The 5,953-nt window shown below is 36.0% G+C and overlaps 1 pseudogene across 1 annotated transcript; it reads left to right on the top strand.

The window, feature by feature from the left end:
- Window positions 1–651: 651 nt before the first annotated feature.
- LOC143585754 (sodium/hydrogen exchanger 4-like) lies at window positions 652–4,471 on the top strand (annotated as a pseudogene). The gene is made up of 14 exons (XR_013144594.1): window positions 652–855; window positions 1,356–1,474; window positions 1,556–1,653; window positions 1,726–1,785; window positions 2,276–2,322; window positions 2,417–2,609; window positions 2,701–2,747; window positions 2,894–2,960; window positions 3,059–3,159; window positions 3,280–3,382; window positions 3,493–3,637; window positions 3,816–3,878; window positions 3,959–4,042; window positions 4,126–4,471. The product of XR_013144594.1 is annotated as a sodium/hydrogen exchanger 4-like (transcript).
- Window positions 4,472–5,953: the final 1,482 nt, after the last annotated feature.

Here is a 5,953-nt window from a genome sequence, read left to right as displayed (position 1 = left end):
CTCATAAAATATTTGATATGAAAATCCTATAAAATAGGGATATACTAAAAATTAATATTCTATTTTATTTAGAAAAACATATTATTTATAATTAAAAACAATTTTATAATAAAGAAAATAAACGGGTAATGTGTATCACCAAACCTAGATAGCTTTTAAACCAGATTATAATATATCATTTATTTATTAAACCATTTTATCATCAATACTTAAGTATATTAATTATTAACTTTCTTACGATAAATAAAATTAAAATCCAAATATACATATATAAATAATAAAAATGAATAATAGAAAATAAAATTTAGTATTTCAATAAAATGATGGTTGATTTTATCAATTTCCTAATTTTCTCCGAAAGTTAGCTTACGGGTTGAAACCAACAGTTGATAACCCCCGACAAGTCCGCCAATCCTACACACACAACGAAGTAGAAAGCTAACAAAAACACAAAGAAAAGAAAACCTTAAAACTCTATAAAATAACACGTGTATCCTTGTCATACAAAAATCCGCCCGCTAACTGCTAAATCTTCTGCCTGTTTTGTCTTCCTTACCGGAACAACAACAACAACAACAACATAATAATAATAATAATAATAATAATAATAATAATAATAATAATAATAATAATAATAATAATAAAAGGATATCATTGGAGTTTGATATCCATACCCAAACCATGGAGCTCATACCCAACACCACCAGTTCTTACACCGATGTAGCCATCAACACTACTCACCGTCAAGTGGTTCCCATCACATTATTCGTCGCCGTATTGTGTTTATGTTTAGTAATCGGACACTTGCTGGATGAATATCGATGGGTTAACGAGTCTATCACCGCCATCATCATCGTATGTGCTCCCCTTCATGATTAATATATCATCATATTTTTTCCGGGTCATGCTATAGCCACGTCACCGTCATCTAATTTCACCTCAAAAATGTTAAACGTCAAATATGGTCATAACTGTCGTCCGGGAAATAGTTGGAAGAAACGGCGAAGGTTGGACGAAAACGTAGGGTGGCGGCCGGACTCAATAAAATTTTCATAAACGAGGGGTCATGTTAAAAAGAGTAAATTCACGTTACGTATACAAAAACGTGTAAATTTACACTCCTTTGGAAAAAAACGAGGTGGAGCCACCCTGGGCCATAGGTATACTTCGCCCTGTCCAGACGGTCGTTCTGACCATAAATTGGTCGACCTTTGGAAACTTTGGGTGAAAATGGTCGTCTGACCTCCATAGATAACTGTTTTAAACGGTGTGGAATTAGATGACAGAGGGTTAGACAGTGTGTGTATAGCGGACCCTTTTTTGAAAATAACTGATTTCAGTTTTGAACTTAACAGGGTTGTGTTGTTGGGACAATCATCTTATGCACAAGCAAATGGAAAAGTTCTCAATTGTTGAGATTTGATGAAGAACTCTTTTTTAGTTATCTTCTTCCACCCATAATATTTAATGCAGGGTAAACTTCACTATTTATTATATCTTCATGATTGTATTTAATTTGTGTGGTTTTTAACTTTTTATGTCTACTTTGTCACAGATTTTCGGTGAAGAAGAAACAGTTTTTCCATAACTTTTTCCCGATTATGCTGTTTGGAGTTACTGGTGTTTTCATATCGACGTCCATTGTTGCGGCTGGTAATTAAATTACAATCTTCTTGGTGTTCATTCATGTATTATTTCATCTGATCTTGAAATGTTTTCATCAAGGTTGCTGGTGGCTGTTCCCAAAATTGGGGCTCAAGGGACTGACAATCAGCGAGTATCTTAGTATGATGATCTTTCAATTTTGTCTCTTTTTCTTTATTCATATTATGATTGTGGTTGTTTGAATAAAAGAGGCTTGCTATACAAACACCAGTTCTTACCCAAGTGTCATATGGGCCATATGATAGTACTGTCATACGGGCCAAATGGTATTATGACGTCAAATCTACACGAGAGAATGCCACATTATATAGCAACATGATTGGATGAAAAATGGTCATAAAGGCCGAATGTTATCATACAAGTCATGATGTCAAGACATTGTCGGTGGTCATCTCGATCATTCTTTTATTAGTCAAACATATCATAACGGCCGTATGATTCGCCAACCATATGACTCGTATGACCATTTTCCACTTGTCATAATATGAGAACTTTTTTCGCTGTTCTGCGGGGCGTATGACACGTTAGTTGTGTCCAGATAGTCTATCAGTGCGTTCCTTTTGGTTGTATCCAAATAGTAAAGTTAATGTCATCTACTAATTTTATGCAGGTATCGGGACCATATTCTCATCTACCGATACCGTTTGTACATTACAGGTTGGTATCAACATCCATAAACAACAACAACGCTTCTAATAATGTAATCTGAGCCTTTTTTTAACTGTAATTATTGACACGAATTGATATGCAGGTTTTGCGTCAAGAAGAGACCCTTGCTCTACAGTCTCGTTTTTGGTGAAGGAGTTGTAAATGATGCAACATCGGTTGTTCTGTTTAATGCGGTTCGGAAGATCACTTCAAATGCACTTGGTGTCAAGGCTGCTCTTCGAATCTTATTGGATTTCTTGTATTTATTCTCTACAAACACTGCTCTTGGTGTTACTGTAAGTTAAATTTTGTTCCTAAATCAGTCTTTAAAGTTCAAACTAACCAGCCTGGACCCGTTTTTATCCCCTTTTGCTTAATTTTCTGCAGGCTGGGCTTTTAGCATCATATATTCTCAGAGGTTTGGGCTTTGGCAGGTATATACTTACCGTTGAAAATGCAAATCAGTTGAATGAATGCATGCTTATGAAGTTGAAGCTACTGTGTTTATATAATACTGGTAGATTATAAATAATTGTACGTATTATGATGCTATTGTGTTTATATATGATTGGTTTAACAGGCATTCAAGTGTACGCGAAATTTCTTTGAAGATTCTGATAGCATATTTGTCGTACATGTTGGCAGAGGTAATGAGCCATTTATCGATAACTATAAGAATCTTAGGACATTAAACTCAGAATAATGAAAATCGAGTCCTAAAGATTGGTTTCTCTTGTTTGTGCAGTTATTTGAACTTAGTGGAATATTGACAGTCTTTTTTGCTGGAGTTCTAATGTCACACTATGCATGGCATAATGTAACCGAAAGTTCTAGAATTACAACCAGGTATATATGGCTCAGATTGCATATTTATTGTTTACCAGTTGATCAACTAAAGTACTCATTTGTATACTCATTTTGTAGGTCATATTGTTGTAATTTATATTGAAAATTCTGTAATTTCAGGCATGCTTTTGCAGCGATGTCTTTTATTGCAGAAAACATTCATATTTCTCTATGTGGGAATGGATGCGCTGGACTATGAGAAGTGGAAAATGAGCATACTAAGGTATTATTGGTCTTCCATTGAAGTTAATCTAGATCAACGACCATGTGTGACGAATCATTTTGAAAATTAAAGCATTTTTCTTCATTGTATCATTATTCTTTTTGTTGCAGTTTTTGGACTTCAATAGGCATATACAGCACTGTGATGATGTTGATATTGGTTGGGCGTGCTGCTTTTGTGTTTCCTCTTTCTTTTATTGCTAATTACATGCATAAAGGTGACGACCCTTCATCAAAAATCACAGGACAACACCAGGTAATTCTCTTTTCTGAGCATTATTACTAGTACTACTTTTATGCACAAGAAAATGAGTTGCTCTTACCCTGAAGATTGGAAATTTGTTATTGGAAGAAAGGATAAATACACCAATTTAAAAAACAACCATAAATGTAGCAGTGTTGGACCTTGGTAACACAGTTATTGTATGGTTTAGGTAGTAGTTTGGTGGGCAGGTCTGATGAGAGGTGCTGTATCTGTAGCTTTGGCATTTAAACAGGTACCTTTTTGTTAAATAATTCCTTTAATATTGTCATTTTAATCTAGACTTAACACAATAAGCATCATTCCTTTTATTAGTTTACTCTCTCTGGTGTGACGCTAGATCCTATTAACGCTACAATGATCACCACGACTAATGTGGTCGTATTATTCAGTACAGTTGTAAGTATTTATTATTTATTTCCACTGCCACGTGTGTAAACCGATTTTGCTTGAAAATATTTTAACAGAAACTTTGTTTTCAGGTTTTTGGTTTTTTGACAAGGCCGCTTGTTAGATATCTTCTGCCTCCTAATACAAGTAACGACCGTCCATCTAGAACAAATTCCCCCAAGGAGGCCGATTTGACACTTCCGTTACTTTCTTTTGAAGAATCAGCTTCTGAAAATCTCTCTAGAGCAAAAGAGAACATATCCATGCTAATGGAAAGACCGGTTTACACAATCCATTCCTATTGGAGGAGATTCGATGACACTTACATGCGACCTATATTCGGTGGGGCCCGTAGCAACGATATTTCATAGGACAAACCTCAGAAGAAACAAAGTACATGAAATAATAGACAGAAAAAGAGATCTTCCATGAAAAATCAAAAGGCGATAACTGATCCAAGTTACACATGTTGGTGATCAGCCCTTCGTTTAAAGGCATGGCACGTTCGCAGATTGATTGCACAGGTTACACGAATTCTTGTTTATGGATGATGTTTTTCATCCATGAAATCGTGTTTAGCATACCGTGCTTTTATAATGTTGTAGCTAATTTTGAGAAAAATAATAATTAACTTTCAAATGCGCTTTTGGTATTCTTTATCGACATAAATAAATATAAAACGTTCAAGCATTACATTACAACGGCTAAATGGAGCATAGAAGCTCACTTGATTAACAACACATGATATCAAATGAATCAAACAAGAGTGTGATCACTTGCTTACCGATACGACTTAACATCTCGGTCTAGCTTTCATACCGCATTTCTTCGGTATGGCCATGGCGGCAACAGGGTTGGCCCCAAACTTTGCCAGCTGTGGCTTGTAGCGGCAGAGGCATGGGAGGTTGACCCTGCGCATTATCTTGCAACACTGCCAGGTAGGTGCTGGCGGGTGTGCACCAGTAATAGCCGGAAGACATTCCAAAAGATCCGTCATTTCGACATTGCAAATAATGGTGCTGCTAGCTGGTGCTGGTGCAATGGTGCTGCTAGCTGATAGAATGAATGTTATTATTAACACACACCTAAGGAAAACATAATACCCTTTGATTACTACCATGTTTGTGTTAGTTATTGGTGTGTGTGCATATAGAGGAATAAGGAATTTATAGAACTATGGGTAGTGAAGTACTGAAGTTAAGTCATGTGAGTTTAGCATGTAAATCCAGTCCGTGGTGTATGTTTGTCTTTTGAGGAGTCAGTGTGGCCACTAAAGAAAGTGGCCCGTGACTATAAGATCAATAAAATATACAATTTTCTAATCAAAGCTCAGTGACACTCACCGTGCCTTTGCTGTGTTTTCTTTTCATTTGATTGACAAATTGTTGAAAGCCAAAAAACAACAGGTTAAAGAATTGAGACAAAAATCAATCACCAATGATTATAACTTTATTAGTCATACTGATTACCACCGATTTTGACCGATTTTGTTCCAAATCTAGGCCTAAATTTGGCCCGGATGATTTGGAACTGCTTTTGATGACTGTGACCGATGTTGTCTTACTAGTGTCTAGAGGCTCCAATTAACCAAATTTGAGGCGCTGGGGTTCAGCTAGCGCCTAGGCAGAATTTTGCAACACCTGTTTCACCCAAGTTGATCACATCAAATTCTTTCATCAGCAATTTCTTAGTAGCTACAATCTCTTGATCATATCATCCACATATAATAACAAGAACACAAACTCTCCAGTCGTGTATTCCTTAGAAGTAGACACAGCTATCGTAGCTAATTCTTTTAAAACAACGAGTGACCATATAATCATCAAATCTCTTGTAGCATTGCCTCGGTGATTGTTCGTTACCACACAAGGACTTCTTTAGTAAACGCACCTCGTCTGTCTTCTTTAATCTTTACCCTCA

This window comes from Bidens hawaiensis, unplaced genomic scaffold (genome assembly GCF_021521415.1).
Source record: "Bidens hawaiensis isolate Kalapana, Puna unplaced genomic scaffold, B.hawaiensis_p1.1 tig00034163_1, whole genome shotgun sequence".
Lineage (NCBI taxonomy): Eukaryota > Viridiplantae > Streptophyta > Magnoliopsida > Asterales > Asteraceae > Bidens > Bidens hawaiensis.
This window is presented reverse-complemented; position numbering and strand designations above follow the sequence as displayed.